Below are 18,694 nucleotides of genomic sequence, written 5' to 3'. Positions count from 1 at the left end.
TCAATTGTCATTCTCTGTAAGGGTGAAGCCAATAAATTAGGTAATTTGTACACTAGTCTTATTTGGCCATGGTGATCTGAAGGTAAGGCACCAACTGGCCGGTTATTTTTTATATTCTTTGCCCTAGTTTTTGGAACAGTTGGTGAAGTATCTATTGGAAAGAGTTAACGTCACTGTTCCCTCTAAACTGTGTCGGTGCATGGCTGCACAGTAACTAAAATGCTTCCATGCACATAGCCTTTCTTGCCATGCAGTTGGAATAAAGACAGATGGGGAAAAGTTTATGAAACATGAAAGTTTTTCTTTGTTGAACTGTTTCATCATACCCTTCAATTAATAGGAAAGAAACACGGATGGTAGTTTGCCTCCCAGATGCCAGGGTCCGGGATGTTTCTGATTGCATCCACGATATTCTGAAGTGGGAAGGTGAACAGCCAGATGTTGTGGTACATATCAGTACGAACAACATACGTAGGAAAAGGGAGGAGTCCTGAAAACAGACTACAGGGAGTTATGAAGAAAGTTGAAAAGCTGGACCTCAAAGGTAGTAATCTCGGGATTACTGCCTGTGCCACGCAACAGTGAGTATAGGAATAGTATGAGGTGGCTGAGGGATTGGAGCAGGTGGCAGGGATTCAGATTTCTGGATCATTAGGACCTCTTTTGGGGCAGGCATGACCTGTACAAAAAGGATGGGTTGCACTTAAATCCAAGGGGGACCAATATCCTGGCAGGGAGGTTTGCTAAGGCAATTGGGGAGAGTTTAAACTAGAATTGCTGGGGATGGGAATCAAACTGAAGAGACGGAGGAAGGGGCGGTTGGCTCACTCAAGAAAGCTTGTAGACAGTGTGAGAGGGAGCATAGGCAGGTGATAGAGAAGAGATGCGCTCAGACTGATGGTTTGAGATGTGTCTATTTTGATGCAAGGAGTATCATGAACAAAGCGGATGAGCTTAGGGCGTGGATCAGTACTTGGAGCTATGATGTTGTGGCCATTACAGAGACTTAGATGGCTCAGGGGTAGGAATGACTACTTAGAGTGCCAGGCTTTAGATGTTTCAGAAAAGACAGGGAGGGAGGCAAAAGAGGTGGGGGAATGGCATTGCTGATCAGAGATAGTGTCACAGCTGCAGGAAAGGAGGAAGTCTTGGAGGGATTGTCTACTGAGTCTCTGTGGGTGGAAGTTACACACAGGAAGGGGTCAATAACTCTATTGGGTGTTTTTTATAGATCACCCAATAGTAACAGGGACATCGAGGAGCAGATAGGGAGACAGATTCTGGAAAGGAGTAATAATAACAGGGTTGTCATGGTAGAAGATCTTAATTCCCTAATATTGAATAACATCTCCCTAGAGCAAGGGGTTTAGATGGGGTGGAGTTTGTCAGGTTTGTTCAGGAAGGTTTCCTGACACAATATGTAGATAAGCCTACAAGAGGAGAGGCTGTACTTGATTTGGTATTGGGAAATGAACCTGCTCAGGTGTCAGGACTCTCAGTGGGAGAGCATTTTGGAGATAGTGATCAGAATTCTATCTCCTTTACCATAGCATTGGAGAGGGATAGGAACAGACAAGTTAGGAAAGCATTTAATTGGAGTTAGGGGAAATATGAAGGCAAGAACTTGGAAGCATAAATTGGGAAAAGATGTTCTCAAGAAAATGTACGGCAGAAATGTGGCAAGTGTTCAGGGGATATATGTGTGGCATTCTGCATAGGTACATTCCAATGAGACAGGGAAAGGATGGTAGAGTACAGGAACTGTGGTGTACAAAGGCTGTTGAAAACGTAGTCAAGAAGAAAAGAAAAGCTTATGAAAGATTCAAAAAAGTAGGTAATGATAAAGATCTAGAAAATTATAAGGCTAGCAGGAAGGAGCTTAGGAATGAAATTAGGAGAGACAGAAGGGGCTATGAGAAGTCCTTGGCGAGTAGGATTAAGGAAAACCCCAAGGCATTCTACAAGTATGTGAAGAGCAAGAGGATAAGACATGAGAGAATAGGACCAATCAAATGTGACAGTGGAAAAGTGTGTATGGAACTGGAGAAGATAGCGGAAGTACTTAATGAATACTTTGCTTCAGGATTCACTATGGAAAAGGACCTTGACGATTGTAGGGATGACTTACAGCGGACTGAAAAGCTTAAGCATATAGACATTATGAAAGAGGATGGGCTGGAGCTTTTGGAAAGCATCAAGTTGGGTAAGTCACCAGGCTCTAGAACTTAGAACATAGAACATAGAATAGTACAGCACAGTACAGGCCCTTCGGCCCACAATGTTGTGCCGACCCTCAAACCCTGCCTCCCATATAAGTCCCCACCTTAAATTCCTCCATATACCTGTCTAGTAGTCTCTTAAACTTCACTAGTGTATCTGCCTCCACCACTGACTCAAGCAGTGCATTCCACGCACCAACCACTCTCTGAGTAAAAAACCTTCCTCTAATATCCCCCTTGAACTTCCCATCCCTTACCTTAAAGCCACGTCCTCTTGTATTGAGCAGTGGTGCCCTGGGGAAGAGGTGCTGGCTATCCACTCTATCTATTCCTCTTATTATCTTGTACACCTCTATCATGTCTCCTCTCATCCTCCTTCTCTCCAAAAAGTAAAGCGCTAGCTCCCTTAATCTCTGATCATAATGCATACTCTCTAAACCAGGCAGCATCCTGGTAAGTCTCCTCTGTACCCTTTCCAATGCTTCCACATCCTTCCTATAGTGAGGTGACCAGAACTGGACACAGTACTCCAAGTGTGGCCTAACCAGAGTTTTATAGAGCTGCATCATTACATCACGACTCTTAAATTCTATCCCTCGACTTATGAAATCTAACACCCCATAAGCTTTCTTAACTACCCTATCCACCTGTGAGGCAACTTTCAGGGATCTGTGGACATGTACCCCGAGATCCCTCTGCTCCTCCACACTACCAAGTATCCTGCCATTTACTTTGTACTCTGCCTTGGAGTTTGCCCTTCCAAAGGGTACCACCTCACACTTCTCTGGGTTGAATTCCATCTGCCACTTCTCAGCCCACTTCTGCATCCTATCAATGTCTCTCTGCAATCTTTGACAATCCTCTATGCTATCTACAACACCACCAACCTTTGTGTCATCTGCAAACTTGCCAACCCACCCTTCTACCCCCACATCCAGGTCATTAGTAAAAATCACGTTAATAAAAATCTGACGAGATATAACCAGGACCAGATGAGATATACCCCACGCTACTGTGGAAGGTGAGGGAGGAGATTGCTGAGCCTCTGGCAATGATTTTTGCATTGTCAATGGGGACAGGAGTGATTCCAGAGGATTGGAGGGTTGCGGATGTTGTTCCCTTATTCAAGAAAGGGAGTAGAGATAGCTCAGGAAATTGTAGATCAGTGAGTCTTACTTCAGTGGTTGGTAAGTTGATAGAGAAGATCCTGAGAGGCAGGATTTATGAACATTTGAAGAGGCATAATATGATTAGGAATAGTCAGCATGGCTTTGTCAAAGGCAGGTCTTGCCTTACGAGCCTAATTGAATTTTTTAAGGACATGACTAAACACATTGATGAAGGTAGAGCAGTAGATGTAGCGTATATGGATTTCAGCAATGCATTTGATAAGGTACCTCATGCAAGGCTTATTGAGAAAGTAAGGAGGCATGGGATCCAAGGGGACATTGCTTTGTGGATCCAGAAATGGCTTTCCCACAGAAGGCAGAGTGGTTGTAGATGGGTCATATTCTGCATGGAGGTTGGACCAGTGGTGTGCCTCAGGGATCTGTTCTGGGACCCCTTCTCTTCACAATTTTTATAAATGACCTGGATGAGGAAGTGGAGAGATGGGTTAGTAAATTTCTTGATGACACAAAGGCTGGGGGTGTTATGGATAGTGCAGAGGGCTGTCAGAGGTTACAGTGGGACATTGATAGGATGCAAAACTGGGCTGAGAAGCGGCAGATGGAGTTCAACCCAGTTAAGCGTGAGGTGGTTCATTTTGGTAGGTGAAATATGATGGCAGAACATAGTATTAATGGTAAAACTCTTGGCAGTGTGGCAGATCAGAGGGACCTTAAGGTCCAAGTCCACGGGATACTCACAGGTTGACTGTGTGGTTAAGAAGGCATACAGTGCATTGGCCTTCACCAACTGTGTGATTGAGTTCAAGAGCTGAGAGGTAAAGTGGCAGCTATATAGGACCCTGGTCAGACCTTACTTGGAGTACTGTGCTCATTTCTAGTCACCTCACTACAGGAAGAATGTGGAAACTATAGAAAGGGTGCAGAGGAGATTTACGAGGATCTTGCCTGGATTGGGGAGCATGTCTTATTAGAATAGGTTAAGTGAACTTGGTCTTTTCTCCTTGGAGTGACAGAGGATGAGAGGTGACCTGATAGAGGTGTACAAGATGATGAGAGGCATTGATCGCGTGGATAGTCAGTGGCTTTTTCCCAGGGCAGAAATGGCTAACACAAGAAGGCACAGTTTTAAGGTGCTTGGAGGTAGGTACACAGGAGATGTCAGGGGTAAGGTTTTATATGCAGAGAGTGGTGAGTGTGTGGAATGGGCTGCTGGCGACAGTGGTGGAGAGGATACAATAGGGTCTTTTAGGACACTCCTGAAGAGGTACATGGAGCTTCAAAAAATAGAGGGCTATGAAAAACCCAAGGTAATTTCTAAAGTAAGTACATGATCAGCACCGCATTGTGGGCCAAAGGGTCTGTATTGTGTTTCTATGTTTCTCTAATAAATAAAATCAAAAGTATGTAATTTTTCAATTTTCATTCTAAATATTCATAGAATGCATATTATGAAAAAAGATATTAAAAGTGCTACACAATTTTCAGGCCATGTAAAAATTTCCTGCTCAGAGCAATGGTTGGTCCATACAGATAAAAAACCAAATTAGAGGGAATGTTACTTAACTTATGAGGAGTGTTTGATGGCCCTGGACCCAACTCTAGAATAATGGGGGGTGGGGGGGATTGTCATTGAAACCTACCAAATATCGAAAGGTCTAGATAGAGTGGGCATGCAGAGGATGTTCCCAGTAGAGGGAGATTCTAAGATCACAGGGCACAGCTTCAGAATAGAGGGATGTCTACTTAGAATGGAGATGAGGAGCAATTTCTTTCGTCAGACAGTGGTGAATCTTGTGAATAATTGGCATAGGGCAATTATTTGCCTCAATTCTGTGTATTTCTCCGATGCGTTCGTTTGTAAAGTTTACTCAAGGATGGGATAACACACCAACGTCCCGGTCACTTTACTTCACAATTACATGTGCACCAAAGTTTATTTTAACGTTGGCAAATTTGTAATTGTAGGGTTAGTGAGTATCGATGCAAACGATAGGTCTGCGATTTGCGAACGGTTTGGATGCATATCGGATTGAAATGGAAAAAAATCGGATTCGTACAGCAGTAGAAGTATTAAAACTGAAGTTGTTCACATCTATAGTGTCAAGAGGGCTACGCCTTGTTTAGCAGCGGCGGGTGGGAAGAGGTAACGGGTCAGTGCAGAGAGCACGAAGGAGCAAACAGCCCTACAGCAAAAAAAGACCAGGGCTAAATTTAGCCTGTTTCAGATATTTCCCATTCACGGAGGAGCGTCACTTAACCATTTCTGGCGGGTACTGCATGGGGCAAGGAGAGAAGGAGTAGGGGAAGATTGCGATTTTATTAGCTACCTAATTAGTTGGTAGGTTAGAATATGCCAAGGTATTTCCCGTGATGTGTAATGAACAGGAATGCTTGTTTCTGAGTCGCCTTCTGAAAAGTTCTTCTTTAAATGTTTTGCTCGCATTCACTTAATTTCTCGTCATCAGCTACCAAGCATGCTAACTCGCTCTCTCTCTCTCCTTTCTCTCTCTTTCCCTTCCTCTCCCACCAGCTCCCTCCACTCTCTCTCTCACACACACACACTCTTTCTCTCCCTCCATTGTCTCAGTCTCCCTCCTCATTCTCTCCTTTCCTCTCCCATTCTTTCTGCCTTGCTCCATTCTTCCTCTCTGTATCCTTCTATCTCTCTCTCCCTCCTCTTTCTCCCCCTTTCTCTTGTTTTCTCTCCCAACACCTCCCCATTCTCTCTCTCTATCACTCTACTCTCCCTCCTCCTTCTGTCCCTTATGCTCCCACTGTCTCTCTCCTTTCTTTCTTTCTTTCTTTCTTTCTTTCTTTCTTTCTTTCTTTCTCTCTCTCTCTCTATCTCTCGCTCTCTATCTCTTTCGCCTTCCTCCTCCTCTCGCTTCCTCTCTTACTACCCCATTATTTCTATCTCTCGATTTCTCTCGCTTCCTCTCCCCACTACCTCCCCATTCTCTCTCTCTCTCGATTTATCTCCCCCCTCCTTCTCTCCCTGCCTCTCACTCCACCTCCCCCGTTCCCTCTCTCGGCAGAGAAATGACAAATGCGTTGTTTTATCCGTGCAATTTATTTCATTATTGTTTCCTACACCAAGAATCATAATCAATCACAAGAAAGTTCAGTTGGCAGGTGTCAATCTTAGTAGATATATATTTTGTGTCTCCATCTATATTTAATCCAATTATAAGGGTCAAGGACTGAGTGCAAGTTCCCTTGTTACAGCTCACTTGTCATTCCCGATATATGGTAAAAGTTACATCTGATCAAACTCGAGTTAGGAAGCAAAAACATTCTGGAGAACGTCGCCATGGCTTTCATTAAACAGGTGTCCTCCGGTTGTTAATGGAATATTTATGAGTGTTTACGTGTAAATGAATCATCGTGTTATTTCCTAAAGGAGGGGGAGGTTTTAATGATGGAGGCTGTGTCTCGGCTCACTGCGCTTTCGACTACAATTGTAGATCGAACTCAGCTCTTGTCACGTCGGGAAACAGTGAATCTATAACATACAGGACGTGGCTGTCGACATACAGCAAATTGCATTCAATCAGCCCCGGGGAATTGGCTAATGCTTCGGCCCAAATCCGGCATGGGATGAGGGGGGCGGTCGGGGGAGAACAAATCAGAGACTGTGGTCAGACTTTCTTAAAAATATGCAAACAGTACAGTGGGGCACGTGAAGCGAAGTTTGGGGAGAAACTAATTGCGCGTCTCGTCACTCGGAGCAGGAAAAATGTTTACAAATTGTGTATACATTTGACAAGACTAGACAATCTTGTACACAGAACTGTTTTCAAGAGTTGTCATTCGGATTGTAGGACTTTATATATGATGTGAGTGTGTGTGAGTGGGTGGGGGTTACTGGCCTGAGTGTGGGTGTCTCAGTGTGCCGAGCGTGTCTGTGTGTTTGTCTGTTTGTCTCTGAGTCTGTGCGTCTGCCTGCCTGCCTGCGTGAGCTTGTTTATGCGTTTGGCAATGTGTGTCTGTGTCCCCTGTCTGTACTGTCTCTGTCTGAATGGAGTCTGAGTCCGTATGCTCAAGTGTGTTTGCCTCCATGCGTGTTTGTGTGCGTGGTCTCTGCGTCTGTATGTGTGTGTTCTAGTATCTGCGTATGTGTTTGTCTGTATATATGTGTGTGTGTATTAATATGAGCTTGTGTTTGAACCAGAATGGATGTTCAAATTCAGAATAACACCGCACGCTGCAAAGCACCTCGATCTCAACTTGATCACAGACATTTATTTCCCGCGAGTCGGTGTTTGTTCCGAATTCACTTGCTATTTGGATTGATGCATGCCGGCTATGCACAATTATATTTCAGTGTCAGCTTAGTTTGGATGAGCTCCGTACAATAAAGCAACAGTTCGCGGGGAGCACAGCCAAGAACGTGGCTATATTGCCGCCCAGCACTTCCAAGTCTAAAGTCAGAACTGACTGGGTGTTTCACTGACGCTAACCGGGTTCTCGTGGTCCTTCCGAAGTACGAATCAGGTTTGTATTCGGCTGACGAGCACAAAACATGAAATGCAATTTTTTAAAGTGCTAACACATAGTGCTTATTTTATTAAAATAAAAGGACATATTAAATGACAAAAAAAAACTTGCTTAGAAGCCATAATACTTCGAACGAATTATTCAAACAAGACGGCGATTATCAAAGTTAGCTCCAGAGCTGTAAAATCTGAACGGTAATTCGGAACAGCAATTTGTAACCGGACACGCTTCACACACACTGTCACTAATCCTAGCCTGCGCTTTCAGGTTAATATAAATTTCCTGCAAACACAAGCTGGCTGCTAATATTAAAATGGCCAATCCCCGGATCGGCGTTGAAAACGTTGAGGAATTGACATATAATAATCGTTTTGTGAAACTCTTGGGAGGGATGAGGGCCTCATATATAGACGTCAAAATCTTTACAAATGACAGGTTCGAGCCAATTCAAGTTTCAAACTGAAATCCGGTATTGAGATTAACTGTGAGTGGTGGGGGATGCCTTGCCGCAAGCATTGTCCCCCATCCAAATTAACCCTAACCAGCCAATCGCAGCGACTCGGGCCAGCATCCTTTGAAATTCACGGTACCGCATATTTCGTTACCGTTATTGGGGTTTATAATGGCAGAACCCGTGCAGAAAGTGCCCCGACTCTCATTGTATTCTCTAACACGAACTCCACCCCGTCTGTTTGAAATACCTACCGCGAATTACCGGAACATTCTAATGCAAACGGGCGTCCTCCTAGACCGAAACAAACAGTAATTGTTTTCAATCCGCTTTGTTTTTAAAAGTCAAGATTAAACAAATCGGCATTTAAAAAAAAAGATAACTTATTTCAGAAACCCTTCGCATTCTATTGCAGAGTCCAAAGATTTTGCAGTCCGTGGTGCATTAATAGTATCTGCTGGACTACATATTCAAAATATACTTCTATTTAACAGAATTGTTACAAAATTAGATTTTTTTTTGCAAGGATGGTGTGTATGGGGGGGGCGGTTAGATGTACTTGTTTATTTAACTGGCGGGATTTCAAAACTGCCCCACCCAGTAAGGAACAGTCCAGTCAGATTCATGGACGGGGATGTTGATGGCGGATTTTGGGGTCTCTTATAGGGAAGGGGGGGGTGTCATGCGGGTTACTCTGCTAATGGAGTTAATTGTTCTTTCAGTACTTTACACCGGCTCTTTCATTTATCTCAGACGCTGCCTGCAGTGCTGAAGAGAGGTGCAGTGGCAAGAGATCTCAAAATGGTTCACTTTAAGTTGTCTCACCTGTCAGTGATAAGACTCCCATTTTTTTCGTTGCAACCCGTCACGCCTTTTCGTTCAATTTCAGTTTTCATAATCACTCCGGCAAATTGATTTTTTTTTAAATCCTCCTGTGCTTGGGGTCAACCCGCCCGCATCTCTCGCACTTTTGCGATCGATTTTAGCTCGCGCGGACACTAGGTTTGTGGTGTTGTTCAAACTGCGGGGATAGGCTGGTTAATTATTTAAATGTCTGCAGCGATCGCTGCACCTCATGTTATGAGTGCCATAATTAAAGAGACGGCAGCTCTCTTCTGTTGGCCTGACTGCAAAAGCACAAACATGGTCACATAACATGCTTTCAGACTTCCTATGGAGCTCTCCATATCTAGACGTTCTAGGCTTTCCTGAAGTTTAGAAGTACGAGGGGGACCTCATCGAAACCTATCGAATATTGAAAAGCCGAGATAGAGTGAACGTGGAGAGGATGTTTCCTCTCGTGGAGGAGTCTAGGACCAGAGCGCACGGACTCAGAATACATGGACGTCCATTTAGAACAGAGGTCAGGAGAAACTTGTTTAGCCAGATCGCGGTGAATCTATGGAATTCATTGCCACGGACAAGTCACTGGGCATATTTGAAACGGAGGATACTGGGTTCTTGATTAGTAAGGGTTACAGGGTGAAGGCAGGAGAACGGAGCTGCCAGGAAAAATAAATCAGCAGCCATGATAGAGTGGCAGAAGAGACACGATGGGCCGAATGGCTTAATTCTGTTCCTGTGTCTAATGGTCTGATGGCCTAAATCGCCCAGGGAGTCAGTGATCTGGCAGAGATCCTGTCGACATTTGAATTTATTATCGGGAGTAATAATGAATAATATTTAACATTCAAAACTGTAAACGAAAATAAATCCTTATGCGAAGGATGCACACAGCAGTGTGGACATGTAATTGCAAATCGTATTCTTGTCGGTGAAATTATATTTAAACAATTATGAAGAGTGTCACGCATTCTTACTGTAGTCCTTTGGTCTTTTTCTGTCGCCTAAATGAATCAGATTCAGAAATAGGCTGAATATCACCGGCATATGTCGTGAAAATTGTTATTTTGCGGCAGCAGTACATTGCAATAGATAATAATGAAAACTTATATATTACAATAAGAAATGTGCATAAAATAACTTAAACAAGTAGTGTAAAAAGAGAGCAAAAATGAAAGATATATTGTGAACTAATATACATGGGTTTGCAACCCTCGGCAGCTTTTTCCAATCCTAGGCAGTGGCCGTGGTATTAATGGTAACCGTAGACCAACTCGGCAGTTTGTGTATTAGGAAAATATTTTAACTAGCAGGTTACAGAGCACATTTCTGTAGAAGTGGTAATTGTGTTCAATTATTTTATATTGTTGATGCTACCTAAAATTCTCAACAAGTAAAGAGAGTCAAATTCCACTCGACACAGCTGCATTGCATCGTTGGGGACAAAACACTGGACATCTTCTACTTCCACTGCAGAGAGAAGTTTCATTCTTCGTGGCCGGGGCATGCCAATATTTAAATATTATCTTAATCAAAGCTGAAAGCTCGTCTTAGAAATTGTGCTTAGGTCTCAGAGTAGCAACCATGTTAGTTATATGAATACGTGTCAAAATGACCAAAGATATCTATATATTTCCAAGTGATAGCTTAACCAGCCCCATCGTGGGCGCTAGTCTCCCAAGCATCGAGGACATCTTCAAAAGGCAGTGCCTCAATAAAGCTGCATCCATCATTAAGGACCCCATCACCCAGGACGTGCCCTCTTCTCATTGCTACCAACAAGGAGGAAGTACAGGAGCCTGAAGATACACACTCAACATTTTAGGAACAGTTTCTTCCCCTCTGCCATCGGATTTCTAATGGACAATGAATCTCACCATGTTTTTCTTTCTTCTTGCAATATATATACTGCAAACACAGATATAGTGTCTATATTTGTATATATACGTATTAATATGTATATATACTGTGTGTATATGTATATATATATAGTAATTTGTAGTTTCATTATTATTATGTATTGCAGTATACCGCTGCCGCAAAACCACAAATTTCACGACGTATGCCTGTGATCTTAGCCCTGATTCTGAATCTGATTCTGATTTCACTGCGACGCGTCTGAAGAAACTTTGAGGTCAAGAAGAGCGCAACCTAAATGCAAACATTTCTTTTTCATTGAAGGCAAAATCGCCACAATAAATTACCTAGTTGCAACTTTCCTACCAGGGACACGTGGGCTAATCTTGCATATGTCTCTGATGCTCTCGTATTTTTTTTATCACCTCATATAGCGAGGCTCTAAATAAAGACGTTGGTATCAACCTGTCTTAAGTATCCCCAGATCACACCTTCCTCCGTGCGTGTCACGACACCAAAGTAGCCCAGGTGAAGCTCCCTCTGTTTGGAAGAGCACATTAACTGTAAGTCACCATCCGCTCCCTCTTACACCCAACAACAAACACAAGAAAAAAATACACTCATCAAATGCTCATGATGTAACCCAGCGCTTCGGCGGCGGGTCAGGCTGCACAGATTGTTTCACGGATGAGCTCGTTCTGAAGAGTTGTGTAGTTTGGAAAGGAAAAGGCAACACCTGGCTATTTTAACTCCGTTTACCTTTGCCGAGAGACGGATAAGGGGACAGTGCACCGTTTCCAGCCCCTCCTTCGAGAACCCTGGTCGGTTGCACGGTTTCAGGGCGCGCCTAATAGCAACGGGTCGCATCATTAGCGAAGCACCTTACCCCGACAGTTCCTCATTTGAAAAAAAAACTATTGAAACATTATCCAGCGACTTCCTGCCCATACTAGCCAACATATTGTTCCATTATATCCAGAGAAGGAGTAAACACTGTTTGCTCTTATGTCCTTCCTGACACAGTAAAACACACACATTTATTTGAAAATCCATTACTGCACTTAGCCCGACTCAAAGCAAAACCAAGCCGTGACAAAATATCTTACCTTTAATAAGACTAGTAGACACACAATAAGCAAAAGCTTTTCAATAGCCGAAATTAGAAAGTACATATTCTCTTGTAACTGAAAGGCTAAACACTAACTGGTTGCATGTCCTATCTGAATTATATACATATACGTATGTGTGTATATTATATATATATATATATGTGTGTGTGTGTGTGTGTGTGTGTGTGTGTGTGTGTGTGTGTGTGTATAATTTATATAAAATGTTAAAATGCATTACATATTTAATATATAAATAACACACACATATGTAAATATGTAAGAATAAAATATACACACTTTATATATATGCACATGTATACGTGTATATATTTTATTATACATATACATGCACACACATATATATTTCTACTGTGTATATATCCATATGTATCTATAAATATTGTATATTTTGGATGCATATATGTGCGTGGTGTGTGTGTATATTTATGTATAATAAAATATACACATATGTATATATATGTATAGTATGTATTTTATTCCTATATATTTACATATGTGTATATACTTTATTTATATATTAAATATACATGTAATGCATTTAACGTTTTATATAAATTACATAAATGCAAGTACATAGAAGCAGAAAAATGGCTTATTTCACGGTAACATACCCTAATGGGTCATTTTTGTCCATCCAATCTTTCAGTATAACTTTCGGGTTGATGATCGAACTCTCCCTCGGAATGGAAGGGAAGAGCGAAGCGGTGCAGGCGTGCCGATTATTTTCGTGCAGTGTTTAGTTACGAGCGGTATACCGTGGCTTTGTGAGGACAGATCCTAATCAATTATTTACTCTGCGAAATATGTGTAAATAATGGCCGATCTGGAAGTCAGTCAAACTCTACTGGCATTGAACGAGATGCCTGAACGATTAAATGTTGGGTCAGACCGATGGAAATCGTTAGAGATGTACAAAAGCACCCACACATACCCATTAGACCAGTCACCGACGGGGCACACACACGCACACAGACACTTAGTTATTCAATTGTACCTATTGTATAAAAGCGCGTGTATCTATTTGCAAGAATACACATATATATGAAATATGTATGCATATGTGAATGGTGTATGTGTGAATTCACACATCATAGGACAAACAGGCCACGCGCTTTGGATCGGTATAGACACGTGTGCCTATGTTTTCAAATGTTCAAACCGAAAGACCTCAGATATTCCTTCAATGAGACCCAACTGCATAATCCTAAATGTCCAGGTCTGGGGCGAGAAGGGAACCAACAATTCTCGGAACCCTTTCCAGAATTCCTACATTTCGTGATGTTCTACAGAAGAGAACCTGAATCACCAGTCATTTAGCAGCGTATTATATCAGACAGGAAGTCCGAGCCTTGACTTCATTACTTTTGACAAGTATTTAAGACATTTTCAAGGACTGTGTGGAAACGGTGTTTTGGTGAAGAAGGGCCAGGTAAGTGTCTGAGAGCGTACACGTTCGATCTATTTCCACTGGGCTGAGTAAGGTTAGTTACCGTTTTAATGAAGGTATCCAGGCAGACGCAGAAAGTTGATTTTTCTACCTGACTGAACCCTTTCAATAAACAGAACCGAGCGTCAATAGATCAATGTTTACTTTATTGGTGACTTCGAGCTAAATCACGGAGAAACCGGCCGTAGAAGCCGAGGCGAGTGATAAATTATAAAAAGCAATTATTAGCCCTGCCGAATTATTCCCCACTTAACGTCAGGCAGTGGGACTTAATTGCGTGAATAATTGTTATATGAAGGCTGGTGTCTGATACTTCACACCAGATAAACATCACTTTCTTTAACCTGTAGTATGTTTGTACCACAAAATAAACTGGATGCATTATATGGAGAATAAGGAATTGGCTGCTCGACACCTGCAGTGGTGATCGGTTCCTATATGGTAATTGCAATATTGCAGTATTCAACTGTATTAACATTTAATGTATGTATTCTAGCGTTAGCTGTTTATATTTATATATCAGATGTAAAAGTTCAAAGTTCAAAGTAAATTCATTATCAAAGTTCATATATGTCACCTCAGCACTGATTAATTTTCTTGCGGGCATTCACAGTAAATATAAAGAAGCAAATACTAATAATAATAATAATAATGAATAAATTGGCAATAAGTATTGAGAACATGAGATGAAGAGCCCTTGGAAGTGAGTCCAGAGGCTGTGGGAACATTTCATTGCTGGGGTGAGTGAAGTTGAGAGATATGGAGCTTGGGTCAGACGTTCATAATAGTATATTTATTAAATTAATCCATTTATCTTTCTCCCCATCTATCAACACTGATCTGACTCCGAAGTTTATAAAGTCATTACTTGCTTTAGGATAAATAACCATGCAAGGGAAACAGCACGAGGCCGCTCTTATCTTAAAGGGGGGGCATTATAAGTTTGGCACAGAAGAGTAAATCTGCGTTCCTTGAGTGCTTCCGGTCTTTTCCATATTTCACCCACAGGAGGGTGGGGTGGCTGAGGGTGGGGCAATCCCTAAACCGAGAGGCATTTCCACTTAAAACGAGCACGGCGTAAGTGCAGTCCTTGTGTTTGCACAGGGTGTCATTACGTCACGCAGGCGCCTGGTCCAATCAGCGCTAAGCTGACACTGATATTAAGGGGGAAAGTTTGTGTTGAACGATAAGGCGACCCATGGTCCCGTTGACATTTAAACTCTGAGCGAGAGCCCGATGTGAAAAATAAGGCGACCTGATTCTTCCTGATTCTTCCCGACTCATCCCAGCGGAAGGTGATGAAAACGTTTTGATCATCGCTCTTGCATCAGTGAGTACCGTTGATTCAGGTATTGTGACCCTTGCTTCTGTCTCACCTCACCGCTCCTCTCGGTCCTGTGCTTCTTATAAGTTTCCCCTCCCCTCTCTGCTTTCCTGTCTATGTGCGCTAGAAAGCAAATGTGCGTCCGTATCTTTTCCCTGTCTCTGTGTGTTTTAGATAACCCCCCTAACATAGTTCGTGGTCAGATCTGCATGGGGTTTAATTTTGTCAATTTTAACTTTTCTACTGAGTCGGATTTTTGCATTTGTGTGTGTGTGTGTGTGTGTGTGTGTGTGTGTGTGTGTATTTCGATAGATTGCACTAGTTCGCCTTTTACAGGACCTATTGCGAGGGGCAGCGTGCCAGTTTTAATCACACGAGGCGGATATAATTAAAATATGTAATGCTACAGGAAGCCACGGCCGTTCTGTTCTGGGAGGGGTTGGGTGGGAGGGAGGGAAGAGAGTGCTTGTGCGGTTATCTCGAAGTTGCACTCAACATCTGTTAACAGGTGGCGCGAGGACGGGATGAATCTCTAATCTTGCAGCTCTTGCGTTTCCTCTTTCCCACACCCTCTCACTCTCCCTGAAAAGCCGAGGATGTGTGAACGGGCACCGGTCTTCTTTTAAGGATCAGCTTCCGATAACCTGTCTCTAAATTAAAGTAACGAAAGCGAGATAACGCGCTTCACTCGCCTACCAGAAATTTAATTCTTAAAGGGAGAGGGAGGGAAGCAGAGAGAGAGAGGAAAGAGAGAGTGAGTAAGAGAGAGAGAGAGAGAAAGAGGGAGAGAGAGAGGGAGAGGAAAGAGAGAGTGAGTAAGAGAGAGAGAGAGAAAGAGGGAGAGAGAGAGGGAGAGGAAAGAGAGAGTGAGTAAGAGAGAGAGAGAGAAAGAAGGAGAGAGAGAATTGTTTGATCCCTTCGAACCGCGTATAATTAACGGCATTCGGGAATCGGGTTTACGTTTCACGAATCTCTGACACACCTTCGTGCGTGATACTGGTTCCATAAACCGGGTGGTGTTAAGCAGACTAGCAGTGTAACATCAATAGTGGGCGCGTATCAAAATTACATTCGAAAATGTAAAGGAGACTTACTGGAAGGTAAATCATTTTGTGCAGATTAAGGGGAAGTTGTTAATTAGAGATAATTGCCGTGTGGTCACCCGTTATGGCAATCAAAATTATTACACTTTACCCATTCTTGAGTGTAATATACTTCGGGTTTTATTTTTTTTAAAAAGACCAACTTACCTTAAATGGCTCCACTTTCCTTGCCGAGTTGATCTCACTTTTCTCCTTGTAAGGATCATAAATCATTGAGAGGGATTCCCGAGGTTGTTCTTCTGGACACGGCTGGAACTAGATGTTAGAATGAAAGTGCTACTGTACATGGGACTCACCGGTAGTGGACCATACCTCGGTAATAAATCAGGCGTCCTGCACTACAGACCCTCCTCCTTAATTAGAGATGTTTATCTGAGATACTGTTCATCCAGCTGCCATTTCCAGATAGGCCTGTAACATAATTGCCCTTCGTGGAAGCCCTTTGCCTCAATAACCAAAAGACTAATGTACATTTAAACCTAATATGTTTCTTCGGGAATGTGCTCTGAGAGAGACTCTCTCGTTGACCTTTTGGGTGAATTTCTGATCCACCGTCCTTCCCTGGGTATTAATAAAATGCGCAGATCCTCCATGTGTGATAAGATTTGCAGACAGATTACACATGAACAGACTTTCCTCCCCCAGTTGGATTACACAAGATCCTTTTTTTTCCTCAATATTTGCGAAGTCTAGTATGAATGACACCGGAAAATTAACGAGCACAGAGAGACGGCGGACTCTCCTGAGTGCGGGCAGAGAGAATCAGACTTCATCTCAGTTCGTGTCGGTATTATAGCCGGAAATGCATTTTGTGCTCAGTACACGGACAGGCATAAGGTATCCGCGAGGCACGGGTATCGGGATAAGTTGTCAGAATCGAGCATCTCCACAATTTATCGAGTGGAACAGACAAGAGGACTTTTAAGTATTCGGTGGATTGCGAGGGGAATTTGGTAGATTGGTTTGCTTATACAACGAGTCGAGGTCAGTTTTTGCAATAGCACGATTAAGTGATTTAGACTTCTCGAGGCTGAATAGGATCGCGGATCGGAGAGGTAGCGTTAGTTAAAACGTTACTTCAGCAACTTATTAGCCCTTCTGAAATCACATATTGTCAGCACGACCTGGGGGTGGTATCTTCTCAATCTCCCGACTTTATAATAGACCCCAAAATTACAGAATTCTAGAAAGACTCAAAGTCGGATTGCCAACAGAGCTGCTCGAACGAATTGCACAGATGGTTTAATATACTTTTCGACAAGGTAATTTTGGGGGGTTTTGTATAGTCCTTGGGCTGACACCACCTTAGCCATTATGTCTACACAGATAAACGAAGCATGTTTTATTATAATTAGTTTAATTGGGCGATTTTGTATATTATTTTCCAGCCAAAAGGTATTTAATTGTACACCAACCTGCGTTAATGGTGACGATTAGTTTCATTAAACCGCGGGAGGAGTTTCCTGTCGTGGAGCCCTGTTTCTGTGATCTAATCCCTCTTCGACTTAAAAAAAATCCCAACCACTTTAATAAAGCAAATCGTATTTTGATTAATTCTAAACAAGTGACTGGAGCGACAAACTTTAAAAAAGGGGACACGTTTGAAATTAAGACCTTTTTTTTTACAACGGACAGAGAAGAAATCTTCTAGTCCGCCGACACTAAAAGTGAAACTTTCAAATCATATTCTGGTCTCATAATAAAATAGAATCATTCCTCTGTTTAATTGCATCTCCATATTCATACTGTTTTGCTGAACAAAATATATTTATATAACATTAGTACTATTTAATTTTTCAACCAGAAATCAGGCAAACTTTAATTCAAAGAATTTGTTTTGAAATTTTGGATGAAATGTCCTCTCTCTCTCTCTGATTTTAATTGTTGGCCCTGCTGTTTTCGCCGTCCTTAGCGTCAACTTTGTTGTTCTGAAGTTGGGGAACCTGTTAGGTTCATCGCCGTGAACGAGACAAGGAATTTTTGACATGTTTCTTATTCACGGTTCTCTCCTTTCGCTCATTCTCTTCAGACAACTCGTTTGACGTTAACATTTTTTAAAGGGAACATTCTTTTTCTTCGAACCCGCGACCTAATAATAATAGCAGTAATCGTTGGCTGGGCGATCTTCGTTCTGCAAGGCGATGTCCCATAAAACAGAACTTCCGCGTGAGATTTCCATTTTAACTTTTTTTTTACAGCCACTGCGCTTCCCATGCAATTAATTCCACGTTTCGTCTTGTTGTTGTCTTTGATTGTTTTATTTGACAGCCAATCTGGCGGCAAAGAAGTTCACAAAAGTGCAAGTTAATAGACTAATTTTTTTCATTCTTTGAAAATGCTGGGGAGAGCCATGTTCAGTAAAAATGGCGTCACTCCGTCTGTTCTACTAAACTTTAGAGAGGAGAATGGGGGGGGAGGATTTTTTTCGAGATCAACCCCCCCCCCTCACAACACACCCTCAACACCCCCACAGATAGTAAAGCTTTCGATCAGGTAACCCCCGATAACTTTTTTCTGCAAGTATTTTAGAGAGTGGAACTTATCCTGGCATAACAGCTATATAAGCCCCAGAGGCCTGTTTGTTTAGTGTGTATGTGTGTATATATATGTATATCTGTATGTGTGGGTGTATATATGTTATTATTATTACAGCGATGAAGTTTTAAAAGGCAAGGAGGAAATCTACAACCAGA

The 18,694-nt window shown here is 42.3% G+C and overlaps 1 long non-coding RNA gene across 1 annotated transcript in view; it reads right to left on the bottom strand.

Annotated features, from left to right (window-relative positions):
• Window positions 1-16,181, bottom strand: part of LOC134354225 (uncharacterized) — a 100,814-nt gene extending 84,633 nt beyond the window's left edge. Inside the window, exon 1 of the long non-coding RNA XR_010019734.1 lies at window positions 16,149-16,181. This is a non-coding gene — a long non-coding RNA (uncharacterized LOC134354225). The remainder of the gene's footprint in view (window positions 1-16,148) is intronic.
• Window positions 16,182-18,694: the final 2,513 nt, after the last annotated feature.

The sequence above is a fragment of the Mobula hypostoma genome, chromosome 11, assembly GCF_963921235.1.
Source record: "Mobula hypostoma chromosome 11, sMobHyp1.1, whole genome shotgun sequence".
NCBI classification, from domain to species: Eukaryota; Metazoa; Chordata; class Chondrichthyes; order Myliobatiformes; family Myliobatidae; genus Mobula; species Mobula hypostoma.
The sequence above is the reverse complement of the archived record's forward strand: the minus strand, read 5'-3'. Positions and strand labels throughout refer to the sequence as shown.